Source organism: Geotrypetes seraphini, chromosome 2 (genome assembly GCF_902459505.1).
Source record: "Geotrypetes seraphini chromosome 2, aGeoSer1.1, whole genome shotgun sequence".
NCBI classification, from domain to species: Eukaryota; Metazoa; Chordata; class Amphibia; order Gymnophiona; family Dermophiidae; genus Geotrypetes; species Geotrypetes seraphini.
The window spans coordinates 366,173,172-366,189,062 of NC_047085.1; the positions used below are offsets into that span (position 1 = coordinate 366,173,172).

The 15,891-nt window shown below is 40.7% G+C and overlaps 1 protein-coding gene across 3 annotated transcripts in view; it reads left to right on the plus strand.

Moving 5' to 3' along the window:
* Positions 1 to 15,891, plus strand: part of BBS9 (Bardet-Biedl syndrome 9) — a 434,574-nt gene that overhangs the window by 143,651 nt on the left and 275,032 nt on the right. The gene's annotated exons all lie outside the window — the stretch shown is intronic.

Here is a 15,891-nt window from a genome sequence, read left to right on the forward strand (position 1 = left end):
AACAGCAAATAACATATAAAAAAGTTATTCGTGGTTTTTCAGTATTCATGGGTCTGTTAATCCCCTATCAAAGCGAATATGGAGGGAGAAGTGTAGTATTGATTTTAAAGGGAATGACAAAAGAGATGGAAAGCCAGTGTTCTTTACTATATGTGAAGGGGAAGTAACATAGTTAAACTGTTTACTAAGTTTTCAAGTTTATTTACAGTTTGATATACTGCTTAATAAGTGTCTAAGCAGTGTACAAAGAAATATAAAAAATTAAAAATCAGGGATAACACATACTAATTCACAGTCAAAAACAAAATATAAATGTGGTGAGGGAGGAAGAAATACAATAAATAATAGGAAATATTTACAAAAAGGGTAAGTATGATAGGGAAGGGATATGCTCATCATGTAAATTTGTTGCTAGAGGAAAAAGGCTATGATTATGTGTGTTATAAGTTGTAGGCATCTTTAAATAGAAAGGTTTTTAGGTTAGATTTAAATTTGTCTAAAGAAGATTCTTCCTGGAGGAATTATGGCAATGATTTCCATAGGGTTGGCGCTGTCAAAAAAAATCATTTTAGACTGTAGAGAAGTTTGACCATGATGAATTGTAACCTATATATTTGGGAGAGGTTTATTCCTTGTAGAAGAAAGTTAAAATAATCTACACATGACAGGAATAAAGGTTGAAGTAGCAAGCATAATGATTTCTGATCTAAAAATGGGTGTGGAGCACTGTGTCATAAGGTAAAGAACGATTTCTTCACCACTAACTAGACATGTGGTTTCATAGATAAAGTACTATCAAGTATAACTCTCAAAACCTTCACAGAAGGCTGAAATAGGATCAGAGCACCGTTCAATGATGGCAATAGGATCAAGGTCTTGACTAGAAAAATGCACTACTACAGTTTTCAAAGGATTAAACTTTAAGCCATTATGGTGAACTATTTTGCAGTGTGTTCAATTTTTTTCTGAAATAGTGGCAAGTGAGACAGTAGTTATAAAGTCAAAAATAGTTACCAGCTGAATATCATATGAAGAAAAAAAAGAGAGTACTGTATATAAGGAGCACAAGAGGTGTAAATAAAATGTTAAAGAATAGGCCCAAATTTAGAGCACTGTAAGAAGCAAGGAGCTGAATGACATGTCTGCATAGGTTAGTGATAAGTATTATATATACATAAAATCTAGAGGTTCATCAGGGAAAGATGGGTGGATTATTCATTAAAGAATAGCAGAATGCGGGCACAATGGGGCCAGGCTGGTACAGAAATTATACAAGCCATGGAGTGTAGTGGAAAGAAAGATTCTATGATGATTTGAATGGCTTCTTTACCAACAAAATAACCATCCTGCAATAAACCTTCTGTTATTACCTATATGGTATCAACATCACCTTCCCAATCAGATCCCATTAGCATTGATGTTTCAGCTGATTCTCAGTCTGGACCTTGGTTCTCCTCATTTTGAACTTTTATTTACACTTACAATGCTCATCAAAGAGATGGGATTTGATATACTGCCTTTCTGTGGTTACATTCAAAGTGGTTTACATATAATATTCAGGTACTTACTTTGTATGTGGGGCAACAGTGGATTAAGTGACTTGCCCAGAATCACCTGGAGCTGCAGTGAGAATTGAACTCAGTTCCACAGGTCTCATGGCACTACATTAACCTAAGCTACTCCTCCAATTGCTTTTACTAAATTGGTCGATTACTACTTGCTTTTTAGACCCTAACCCTTCATCTTGGTTTAAGATCCCTTGTCACGATCTGATTTCCATTAGCAATGATTCTAATTGCTATTCTGTCTAATGAATTTGTCCCACCCTTCTGGAAACAGGCCATGGTGCATCCAACCTTAAAAACAACCTGATCTTGATTCTTCTCTTATTAGTAACTACTTCAATCTTGTTTGGTTTGGTTTATTTATTTATATCCCACCCTTACCCAGGGCGGGTTACAAAATCACATACAAAATTGACAATAAATTACATAATTACAAAATTATATTCAAAGATACATACAAAATCGACAATAAATCCACACACAATACAGAACACTATTAACAATATAGAGTAAAAATGCAAACAATAAAATACATAAGCGACCAGCACCGTACTGTCATCATCTCTTCCTTATTAATAACAGTCTCATACCCTGTATTTCATCTGGCAAAAGACCACATCCTATTGTTTTCTAGTCTTAAAGAATTTGGAATTGCTGGGAAGGTCTCACTCTTCTTGCAGGATAAAACTTTTATAGTCACTTTACCACCACTGCTTTCTCTCCAAGATCTCTTACCTGTGGTATCCCCCAAAGGTCACTGTTATCCAAGTCCCCCAGCACTCCTACAAGATTTTGGTATGAACATTATATTTTATTGATTCATTACACCAACCTCCTTTACCCTGGTCTTTCTCAATTACAAGTATCTTTGGATGTAGCTTACATATGGTTGCAAGGTAATTAGTCCTAAATTATTCAAAATCAGTAGCTCTTTGTGTTAACCAGCTATCCACTAGTTCAGTGTAGGTTACCAGATGGCCTTCCAGATTAAATATCTTGGTTTATATTTTGACCAAGAACTTTCTTTCAATTCTCATGTACCTTCAGTAGTAAAGAAATCCTTCTATGCCTTTCAAAAATTCCATGCGATTAATATTTTCTTGGACGTGTCCTCTTAACTCAAATTGCTCTATGCATTAATAACAGTAATATCTCAGCATACTTTACTCTGAACTTACCTTATACACTCAAATATAAACCGAGGTAACTTTTTTTCTCCCAAAATGGGTGCGGCTGGGTTTGGGGGGGGTGCGGGGCGGGGAAGGTTGACTCGAGTATAAACTGAGAATTTATATTTAGTAATCTGTTTGGACTCCTTTGGGAGGACGGGCTAAATAAATGACTAAATAAATAAAGTATTGGTATTGGTGGTCCAATAGTGAGACGGAACAGGAGCAATCCCTCATGTTCCTTCCTGGCTGGCTCTGTGCCCCCTGACCCCTTTCCAACTCATTGCAGGGCCCCTTCCCGGCCTGCCTTGAGCTTTGGTGCTCCAGCAGTGAGCTGGGACAGGATTGACCCCTCCTGTGTCCTGTCCCAGCTGGCTCTGCACCACCCTACTTCCTTTCCGCTTCCCATACCTGAAAAGATCTTCCTTGCATGCCCTGGTGGTCCAGTGGTGAACCGGGGCAGGAGTGATCCTCCTACACTCCTGACGTGTTTAGAGCCATTACAGGAAAAAGCTGTTGCGAGTACCCATGGCAGCTCATGAAACTGTGGGAACTCACAGCAGCCATTTCCTTTAGCAACTCTGCATGGGGCAGGAGAGTAGGGGGATCACTCCTGTCCCAGTTCACTGCTGGATCACCAGGGTGTGCAAGGTTAGGCCACTTCAAGTGCAGGAGGGAGGTGGGGTGATGTGGAACCAGTCAGAACAGGAAACGAGAAGAGTTGCTTCTGTCCCAGCTCACCGCTGGACCACCAGAGCTCAAAGCAGGCCCAGGGGAAGCCTTCAACAGGTCCAAGTGGGAGGGGGGGTGCACAACTGGATGACTTGAATATAAACCGAGACCCTCATTTTGGGGCCATTTTTTTGGCCCAAAAAACTAGATTTATATTCAAGTATATACTATAATCATTTGACAACTCCAAACACTACAGAATTTGGCTATTAGAATTCTCCATTGTGGAAAAAAATATATATATATGATCACTCAAACCCACTCTTAAAGCAGTACATTGTTTCCCAAACCAATATTGAATCCAAAGACCCGTATTTTAGTATCCCCCTCATAGCTTTTCTTTCTCTGATCACTCCCTAAATGACACCTAGGGCCCTACATTCACTTCGTGATTGGGGGAGAAAAGAAAAGAACGCAAAGTTCAATTCCAACACAAGCCAAGGTTGCATCCTTGTATCAACTGCTCTGGCAGCATTCTTCAAATGAAAATGTTGGAATCCTATGCTTAGATGGATGGATATACCATATTTAAACTGTAAAAAAAATCCCCCAGTAAGTTATAGGGATTTTTTTTTACAAAGCTATGGTAGAAATTGATCTAAATATGCCCTTAGACCATTTCTTTTGTAGCTGGAAAATGGCCAATTTTCCATTTTCTGAATTAAAGGCCAGGTGTTCATGTTGCCTTTGGTGCATGGCCATTAACAAAAATTAGCATGTGAGCATATAAGCGTAAGCACATAAGCATTGCCTCTGCTGAGTCAGACCACAGGTCCATCACGCCCAGCAGTCCGCTCCTGCGGTGACCCCCCAGGTCAGTGACCTGTAGCGATCTATTACTCTACTACTCTATTACTTTACAGCCTTCTGTACTGTATAGTAACCCTCTAATTGTACCCCTGGATCCCCTTTTCCTTCATGAACTCGTCCAATCCCCTTTTGAGCCCCAACGTCGTACTCTGCTCTACCACCTTCTCTGGAAGCGTATTCCAGGTGTTCACCACCCTCTGGGTGAAGAAGAACTTCCTAGCATTTGTTCTGAACCTATCTCCCTTCAATTTTTTTGAGTGCCCTCTAGTTTTTGTTGCCCCTGCTAGTCTGAAGAATCTGTCCCTCTCTACCTTCACTATACCCTTCATGATCTTATGAGTTTCTATCATATCCCCTCTAAGTCTCCGCTTTTCCAGGGAAAAGAGCCCCAGCTTCTCCAGCCTCTCAGCCATTACCATCACCTATTTTGTAGGCAGGAAGGGCTCACGTATTAATCCTGTGCTAATCAGCATGTTCACATTAACTGATTAGTACAGAAATGTTCACTCTCCATCCCCAGACACACCCCCTCTGCCAGAAAAAAAAAGTTTTTAGTTCTTGGGACGAACACACACACACCACAGGACATCTCCGTTTTCTGCGGTAAGCATGCTTTATAAAGGGAACCCATAGTGATCTCTCTAATATGTTAAGCCAAACTGTCACATTAAAATATAAAAGATCTAGAGAGTTTTCTCATCATACATAAGAACATTCTCAGAACTGTTTTGGAGATGTGTATAAATCCGCTTTGTGCTCATTTGTTCTTTTACTGTAACATATTGTTCAAGACTGTGAGCTGATAAAGAAAAAAGAAACTGCCTTTTAAGAGTTTAGTGCTCTGCATTCTTCTTTCTCATATAACAGTTGATACTTTTTTTCAAGCTCTTCATTTACTTTTGCTAACAATATTACCTAACATTAACGAGCTAATCTGTCATCAGCAGTTTAAGGGAAGTTTTGTTGTAGCTGAAAATTCTCAAGCCACTTGTAGGGTTTGCAGATTGATCAGTTTACCTCTCGGGTGAATTCCTGTCAACTGAACTGAAGCGAAAAAGCAACATTTAAATTCAAACAATCCTTTTTTAAAGTCTGTAAAATTTGATGAGTGATACCTACTACAATATATTTTTGTAGGATGTGGAAAACAAGGTAGTTCATTATAATGTACTGACCAGCAAAAGGATTGGAATTTGCAAAGGTGCCTCCAGCTATATTACACATATTGATTGGGACTCCAGAGGTAAACTAGCCACATAACTATCAAAGTGATTTTACAGATGCTTATGTATTCTTAATGTTTATATTTGGATGAGACTGTGGAGGCTGAATGGGATTTGATTTGATTTATTATACCTTTCTTTTGTGGGATGGCCTAATTTTTTTTTGCTGCTTCTTAGTTGTACCTTGATAGTTTCTTTGTCTTTGTCTTTGTTTTTATCTACAGTACACTTCTTTTTTTTTTTTTCCATCTCTCTTTGGGAATATTAATAATATATCTTTATTATTTAATAATTTGTTTTCACAGATACTTTAGCTAGATTGTGAGCCTTCGGGACAGTTAGGGAATTTCCAAGCACCTAATTTTATTTTTATTGTAACCCGTTCTGGGCTCTTGGGAGGACCGTCTATAAAAATGAACAAACAAATAAATAAATAAATTAGTAGCCTTTTAGGCATTTCAGAGTTAATTAGTCATGGTGGATGATAGCACAGAATGCTACCTCTGATAACTTTCCTCCTCAAGAAGAGAAAGTTCTGCTGGGCCAAATGCCTTGCTCTGTTTTTTTTTTTTAGGGCTCCTTTTACTAAGGTGCGTTAGGGCATTAATACGCGGAATAGCACGCGCTGAATTGCCGCGTGCACTAGACCTTAACGCCAGCATTGAGCTGGCGTTAGTTCTAACCGTGTAGCACGCGATGATATCCTGCATGCGCTAAAAATGCTAGCGCACCTTCGTAAAAGGAGCCCTTAGTTATGTCGTTGGTGTGATGGTAAATGACAAGCCTTCAAACACACTTTTTATGCAAGCTATACTTGTTGCTCTTGTTTTCTTGATACTGTTGTATCTAATGGTTGTGTGAGCTCTTAGTGATAATTTACAGGTGGAACCTAGGGCTTTATTATTTATGAATATGCATTGAAAGCAGTGCATGCACATAGATCTCATGTATATTCATTGGGGAAATCCTGAAAACCCGACAGGATTGCAGCCCTCAAGGAGGGATTTTGAGACCCCTGTATTAGAGGCACCTTGGAGCAGGATGGCCAACTCTGTTAGGTAGTCAAGGCATGCCCTCTCAGGATCTTAAAGGCAGTGATGCCTAATGTAAACTTGATCATTGCAGTTATGGCAATGTAGTTCCATATAGTAGAGCTGTAGCTCTTCCGATATCTGTAATCCAAACATGAGTCTTAACTGCTGCATTTTGAAGTAGTTGTAGATGTGATAGCAATGTTTATCCCAGTAGTAGTGGGTGATGTCATCCACAGAGCCTGTTACGAACAGTGCAAAAGTGTACTGTCACTTTAACTTCTTTAGAAGTCTCGAGACCATCCATACCACGTGTATGCGAGTGCCTTCCTGCCCAGTGTCAGTTCGTGAACCATCAGTTGTCCATGGAACTAAGAAGTTGTATCTTGGAGTTTGTATTTGTATTTACTTATTTATACCCCACCTTTCCCAAAGTGGGTCACAATAGAGTACATACACAAACAGAATCACATACAGTACAACAAATCGAACATGAATAAAACATAACTGTGATAATGTAAAGCCTAAAAATTACAAAGAGGCTACCAGCGCCTCGCATTAAAAAACTATAAATCAAGTCCCATATTTCATCTTACAGAAGAGGTATTTCTTCAACATTTTCTTAAAACTACTCACTCCAAGTGCATGTATTTTTTCTTTGTAGTTTTCTTCATTATTTTCTTTTTCAAAGTATTTGTTAAATTTTTCATTTTTTCATTTTTCGGTTTTTCACGACCTTCGGGCCCCTCTCAACCTTTTTGAGGCTGACAGCATCAAACCTTTTTCGGAATCATGATTACTCGACATCCGGTATGATCGAGTCCTTTGACTTCACAGTGGCTATTTTTCCATCGATGTCCAAACCTGCCAGTGGGTTCAAGAAGTGTACTCAGGGCAACAGGACCATTTCTGTCACTGACATGCACAGTTGGTGCCTTCAGTGTCTTGGTCCTGAGCATCACGTGGACTCTTGTGTTGGCTATTCTGCTCTCCAGAAGTGCTCTTTGAAAGCTCAGCTTCTTCAGCAAGAGAAACTATTTGGGTCCTCTTCAACATTGACCATATCTTCTTCCCCATCAAAACCCAAAAAATCATTCTCTGGAGACATCGGCACCGATATCCCGTTTGGTGTTGACTCCGAGGATACCATCAGCTTCTCCTAAAAATGCTGACTAAGGACCTCCACTCTTTCAGTGAATCCCTTATGGGGCAGGTTGGGGATACAGCCAGCCAAGCTTACCTCACTCTCCGAAAGCAGATTAATGAGATATTAAATCAGAGAGCAATCAGAGACATACAGTGAAAGGCTCCAGAGTAATCTAAGGAAATACTTTTTTACAGAAAGGGTGGTAGATGCATGGAACAGTCTCCCAAAAGAGGTGGTGGAGACAGAAACTGTGTCTGAATTCAAAAGGACCTGGGATAGGCACGTGGGATCTCTGAGAGAGAAAGAGATAATGGTTACTGCGGATGGGCAGACTAGATGGGCCATTTGGCCTTTTATCTGCCAACATGTTTCTATGTTTCTATCATAAATACAATTTGCACAGATGGGGCAATAAAGTGGGAACATTTTTAGCTGTATTGGTAAGGCATATGGATGCTAGACAGATGATAATGCGTATTAAGGATGTTTTGGGTGTGCACAAGACTACTGTCACTGACATACAAGCAGTGTTTGTGAAATTTTATAAATCATTATATGATGCAGGCCACTATGATGTGGCCATGAGAGAGGCATTCTTTCAGAACCTTTGACTTCCCTAATTTATACTTGAGCAAACGGTGAAATTAAATGTGCCAGTTATGAGTAAGGAGATTCAACAGGCCATAAAACATCTCAAATTGGCAAAAACCCTGGGCTCTGTTGGTTTGGGATCAGAGTTCTACAAAATTCTAGGGGATAGGTTAGTCCATTTCAGGAATTGTGATGAGTCCTGTGCATGCCAGGAATGTTGTCATATAGATTGCATATGCTATTTTTGTGATTTTGCCTAAGCTGTTTGATGCTATAGTGACAGTGCTTACATTATACAGAGTTCGGGAGGGACAAAGACTTTCCTTTCTCTTATCACCATATTTCCTTCTGAAATCAGGACATACAAATTTTTGCAAATATCTTGAGATTGGGAAAAGTCTATCATTAATGAACCCTGATCAAACAGGTTTTGTGCTGGTAGATAATGCCTCTACAAATATCCTCAGGGCACTCACAATGTTGTAAACTAAGGGAAGTCCCCCAGGAGACACAATTATCACTAGCTTAAATACAGGAAAAGCCTTCAATAAAATTACATGGGACCATCTTTTTGGATATTGCCTTAGTTTGGGATCATGGGGAAATTATGTCAGATATGCATGCTCTTTATTCTAGGACCAATCAGTATAATTTTTTCTTTTATCTTTTTTCTTTTAATCTTATCCTAAGGTCCTCAGAAGTGCCAGTCTTAGCCAAGACTGGCACTTCTGGCTAAGACCGGCACTTCTGAGGACCTTAGAATAAGATTAAAAGAAAAAAGATAAAATAAAAAATGATACTGATTGGTGTTTAAAGGTATGAATTGATTCAGTATCTTACAATTGGCTGCAAATTATTTTATTCTAGGACAGCAGGCAGTATATTCTCACATGTGGATGACATCATCCATGGAACCCAGTACAGATTGTGCAAATGTGTACTGTCACTTTAAACTTTTTGCAAGCCTCGAGACTGCCCTTATCGGCATGTGCTGGTGCTTTCCTCTCTGATGTTATTGAAGCATGCAGAAAACCATCTACTAGACACTATTACCAATTTAAATGGATACAATTTACTATTTGGTGTGATCTCCACTTCTTGGATCCAGTCACATGTCCTTTACCATCACTCCTTCATCTTTCCAATTCTGGATGTCAAACTACTTTAGTACGTGTCCATGTAAGTGCAGTCAAACTTTTTATACTCAGTTAAATAGTAGACCTATCTCGATGCATCCATTATTAATAATAATAATAATAATAATAACTTTATTCTTCTATACCGCCACAATCTTGCGACTTCTAGGCGGTTTACAATCAGGAGAGCTGGATATGCAGCGAAATACAATATGCAGATAATCAGAGGAAATACAGAGAGCAGAGACCTTAAGAGGCATTAGTATAGAGTTACAATTTGTTGAGTAAAATATAAGATGTACATTTTAGAAGATAATTTCCGACAGGTCTCCAGATTCATGAAGTCTTTACCACACTAAGCATCCACTCATACCACCACTTGTAGAATGGGATTTGAACATTTTACTCTATGCGCATGATGCCATATTTGAACTCCTCTTGTCTGCTTCACTAAAACATCTCACCTGGAAAGTTACTTTCCTGATCATGCTTACTTCTGCATGTTGAGTCAGCAAATTACAAGCACTGGTATTGAATTCACCCTATACCAGATTTTATCACAACAAAGTTGTCCTCCATACTCATCCGTAGTTTTTACCAAAAGCGGTCTTGGGATTTCATCTCAAGCAGTCCATTGTTTTACCTGTTTTCTTTCCAAAACCATGTTCACATCTGGGGAGTCAGCTCTTTATACCTAGACTGTAAAAGAGCTCTTGCCTACTACTTGGATCAAGTGTCCCCTCTGCTTTTCAACGTCTGCCTTTCCTATTTAGGGTCCAGTTTAGCAAGCTCAACATCTCTCATAACAGCTACGCTGATGACATCACAATCGTCATTCCTATCGCTATCTTGTCTCCCCCTGAAGTGCAGTTACTTGATGATATCCTTAACACAATGGAAAACTGGATGTCTAGCCATAAACTCAGGATAAACATGGGGAAAATCACATTCTTCTTAGCCACCCCCCTCTGACTCACCAATTAATTCTATAACCTTAAGAGGTATCAATTATCCAATCTCCTCGACCGTTAGAATTTTGGGAGTAATCTTAGACAAATGTCCATGTCAGCTCACATAAGCCTATTCACATGAAAAGGGTTTTGCGCATTCTGGAAGCTTAAATCTATTAGAAAATTTTTTGACCAAGCTCCTTTCATTCTCTTAGTCCATTCTCTAGTTTTAAGCATCCTGGATTATTGTAATATTATATACTTATCCAGGTTTCACAAACACTTCCATAAATTAAGCATAATCCAAAACACAGCCATCAGGCTAATATTCAACTTTAAAAAATCTGACCGCATATCTCTTTATTATCTCAAACTTCATTGTCTGAAAATATAAAACCAAATTCTTTTCAAATTTGGCTGTCTCTTTTACAAAGCACTCAATGGATTACCACCCTCCTACCTTACTAACTAATTTTGCTTTTCCAGATCAAGTCGAACCACAAGACCTCACACATTTTTTTCCTTTCCACCAGTTAGATATTACCCAAAAAAGATTTGTATCCAAACTCATTGCCTATCAAGCTGCTTCAAGAGACCCAGATTGGAGTCATTTAGTTCGCTCCTCAACCTCATATATGCAGTTTAGAAAATCCTTAAAAACACCTCTTTTCTCAAAATAACAATCCTAATTTAAAATAACTTTTCCTGTTAGTAAAAATTCTTCAATTCTTTCAATCTTTTACTCCTTATGTTACAAATTTTATTTGCTATATCCTTGTAAACCACTTAGAACTGTAAGGCTTATGCAGTACATAAATAAATAAATATGTAATGTTATGTTCCTACTGATGTTTGTGTCTTGAATATCCTTGGCCTTGGAGAATCTGAATGTCGCCATTGCATGGACTGTTGTTTTGTCTCAGGATCATAGTGGTGTAACCATTTTTCATCAACAGTAACTAGTCATTCCAAAACGTTGGCACCAGCTTGCTGAAAATGCTGCAAAATCATCTTGGCAGTATCCATTCAATGTCATTTGTCATCAGCTTGGAGTTCCACTCTTGAAAATTCCACACTTTTCTTTGGCATGATTCAATCAATGATCTGAATCAATTATGATCCTGCAAATTGGCACTTTGCAAAATAAAATAACACTCTTTTCTGTTATGTCCCTTCCCGATTCCATACTCTAGGTGTCCGATCCCTTCCTGCAATCCGTGCGCTGCAGAAATCCAAACACTTTTCTGAGCATGTGCTCCTCCTACCTTAGAGATTGCTGGAAGGGATTGAACACCTAGAGCAGGGGTGCCCACACTTTTTTGACTCGCGAGCTACTTTTAAAATGACCAAGTCAAAATGATCTCCCAACAATAAAATTAAAAAAAACACAACGCACACTGTACGCATAGAAAATGTTAATTATCATTCCTATTCCGGGGTTTTTTCAAAGAGGTCAAAGCAGATGACTCTATGCACTGTCACCTCAGTAATAACCATACAAAAATAGACAAATACCCCCTCTCCCTTTTTACTAAACCACAATAGCAGTTTTTAGTGCAGGGAGCTGCGCTGAATGCCCAGCGCTCTCTCGACGCTCATAGGCTCCCTGCGCTACAAACCGCTATTGCAGTTTAGTAAAAGGGGACCATATTGTAAAATATAGACAGCAGATATAAATTCAGACACATTTTGATCACTAAATTTAAAATAAAATCATTTTTCCTACCTTGTCTGGTGAATTCATGAGTCTCTGGTTGCACTTTCATCTTCTGACTGTGCATCCAATCTTTCTTTCAGCCTGTATGCTTCCTCTCCTCCAAACCTCATTCCCTCCCCCAACTTTTTCTTGCTCTCTCCCTGCCCTTTCTTTCTTTCTCTCTTCATGCCCCCTTTCTTTTTTTCCTGTTTCTCTTCTTTCCTTTTGTCTCCCTGCCTGCGCCCCTTTCTTTCTTTCTCCCTGCCCTTCCCCAAGCCACTGCTGCTGCCATCGGGGAACAGGATCCAAACCGCCACCAATGGATAACAGGCCCCAAAGCCGATGCCGACGCCACCCCAAGCTCTCCCTGCTTCGGGCCGACCAGCATTCCTCTCCTCGACGTCAATTCTGCTGTCGGAGAGGAAGTTCCGCCCAGCCAGGCAGCAATTGGCTGGCCCGAACTTCCTCTCCGATGGCAGAATTGATGTTGGGGAGAGGAAGACTGATCGGCCCGAGAGATTGCCAAGGCAAAGTGAGTCCTGGGCGATCGACTCACTTTGCCTTGGTGAGTTACCGGTCGATCGCGCTATACCGGTCTACAATCTACTTCGTCAGGACAGAGAGGGCAGGTTAGGAGGGGGGGTAGCTCTATACATTAAAGAGGACATCAAAACCACCAGGATCACAGATGTCAAGTACACCGGGGAGTCCCTCTGGGTAAACCTGGCAAGAGGCAGAGAAAAATGCCTGTATCTAGGTGTGGTTTACAGACCCCCAAGACAACTGGAAGACATGGACGCAGAATTAATTGAAGACATAGAGAATATCACTCTACGAGGAGAAGCTGTACTGCTAGGGGACTTTAATATGCCTGATGCAGACTGGAACTCATTTTCAGCGACAACCAGCGGTAGCAGGAGGCTCTTAACCTCCATAAAGGGAGCACGTCTCAAACAAATGGTAACGGAGCCCACTAGGGCCCAGGCGATCCTCGACCTGGTACTCACCAACGGGGAAAGCGTTTCAGAGGTCTCAGTAGGAGATACGCTAGCCTCCAGCGACCACAATATAGTATGGTTCAACCTTAGGAAAGGCTTCCCTAGATCAAACACGAAAACAAAGGTACTCAATTTCCGGGGCACAGACTTCGCACGCATGGGAGATTTCGTCCATCAGACGCTGCAGGACCAAGCGGAGACCGATGATGTAGAAGCTAAGTGGTTAACACTGAAATCAACCATACATGAAGCAACTAGCCGCTTCATAAAATCAGTAAATAAACGACAAAGAAACAATAAACCCCAATGGTTCACCGCGGAGATCTCGCACCTCATTAAGGAGAAGAAAAAAGCGTTTCTCTCCAAGCGCACGGAGAAAAGAGAGGCAAAAGTAGAATATAGGACCAGGTCTACAGCGGTCAAAATGGCAGTTAGGGAGGCAAAACTTCGAGTGGAAGAAATTCTGGCAAAAAACATTAAAAAGGGGGACAAATCCTTCTTCAGGTATATTAGTGACAGAAAAAGGAACACAGGCGGGATAGTACGCCTTAGAAGACCGGACGGAAGTTACGTGGAAGCAGATTCCGATAAAGCCGAACTACTGAATGAATACTTCTGCTCAGTCTTCACCTGTGAGGCACCGGGACACGGTCCCCAGTTGAAGGCAACACAAAGCACAGAAGACCCGTTTCAGAATTTTGAGTTCACACCAGGTGAAGTTTACAGTGAACTGGCAAGACTCAAGGTGAACAAAGCCATGGGACCAGACAATTTGCACCCAAGAATGCTCAGAGAATTGAGCGATGTCCTGGCGAAACCGTTGGCTGAGCTATTCAATCTCTCCCTAAGTAAGGGGAAAGTTCCCCTGGACTGGAAATTAGCTAATGTTGTTCCTCTGCATAAAAAGGGTTGCAGGACAGAGGCTGCGAATTATAGACCGGTGAGTCTCACATCAATAGTGTGCAAACTCATGGAAACACTAATTAAAAGCAAATTGGACACGATCTTGAATGAAGGGAATCTTTGGGATCCCAGTCAGCATGGATTCACCAAGGGTAGGTCCTGCCAATCCAATCTCATCAGCTTCTTTGACTGTGTAACAAGAAAGTTGGACTTGGGAGAGTCTTTGGACGTCGTGTACCTGGACTTCAGGAAAGCTTTTGACAGTGTCCCACACCGCAGGCTGCTAAGCAAGATGGAATCGATGGGGTTAGAAGAGACACTAACTGCATGGGTCAATGATTGGCTGAGTGGCAGACTTCAGAGGGTGGTGGTTAATGGTACCCTCTCTAAAACATCGGAGGTGACCAGTGGAGTGCCGCAGGGCTCGGTCCTGGGTCCACTCCTTTTCAACATATTCATAGGGGATCTGACTCAAGGGCTTCAAGGTAAAATAACACTATTTGCCGATGACGCCAAACTATGTAATATAGTAAGTGAATGCAGTTTACAGAATTATATGGCGCAGGACCTACTTACATTGGAAAGTTGGTCCTCAACCTGGCAGCTAGGCTTCAATGCTAAGAAATGTAAGGTCATGCACCTTGGAAGCGGAAATCCATGCAGGACGTACTTCTTGAACAGAGAAACTTTAACTAGGACTTCAGCAGAACGAGATTTAGGAGTAATCATCAGTGCAGACATGAAAACTGCCAATCAAGTGGAGAAGGCTTCATCTAAAGCAAGGCAGATATTGGGTTGTATCAATAGAAGTTTCGTCAGCCGAAAGCCTGAAGTCATAATGCCGTTGTACAGGGCCATGGTGAGACCTCATCTGGAGTACTGTGTGCAGTTCTGGAGGCCACATTACAGTAAAGATGTGCGCAGAATTGAATCAGTTCAACGGACGGCCACCAGGATGATCTCGGGGCTCAAGGGTCTCTCGTACGAAGAGAGACTGAACAAATTGCATCTCTACACTCTTGAGGAACGTAGGAAGAGCGGAGACATGATCGAAACATTTAAGTACCTCACGGGACGTGTCGAAGTGGAAGATGATATTTTCTTTCTCAAGGGACCCTCGGCCACAAGAGGGCACCCGCTCAAACTCAGGGGCGGAAAATTTCATGGCGACACCAGAAAGTATTTCTTCACAGAGAGAGTGGTTGATCATTGGAACAAGCTTCCAGTGCAGGTGATCGAGGCAGACAGCGTGCCAGACTTTAAGAATAAATGGGATACCCATGTGGGATCCCTACGAGGGTCAAGATAAGGAAATTGGGTCATTAGGGCATAGACAGGGGGTGGGTAAGCAGAGTGGGCAGACTTGATGGGCTGTAGCCCTTTTCTGCCGTCATCTTCTATGTTTCTATGTATTGGGCACCCCTGACCTAGAGTATGGAATCCTACAGGGACTAACAGAAGATTATCGAAGGTAAAAACCTAATCTTCCATTCAGCTACAGTGGCAAAATAACACTCAGAATAAGTTGGTTGAACTGAGAACTTTTCAGCACCCCTTGTAAAGTTACTCAATTTCCTTAGTTCTCATTCTCTTAATATGGTTTAAAGAGGGTTTACAGATGATTGAAGTGTGAGTCTGGTCAAAATCAAGTGATCCACAATTGAAGTTAGATTGAGAAACTGGTTAAGCGGTATAAATACTGTAATAATAAAGCCTAAAAAATCTTATTTTGCAAGATTAATAGACTTTAATAATTCAGAAAACTTATTTAAGCTTGTTTATAGGCTTGCTTCATCTGCCTTTGGTTAATGATCTTGCTTATTATTTCACTGACAAAGTTAAACATTCTGTGACCAATTCAGATTTCTCCCTCAAATTTAAAGATTTTTAGTCTAAGGAGGAAATTCCAGTGGATAAAACATGAAATGCCTGTTCTCTGG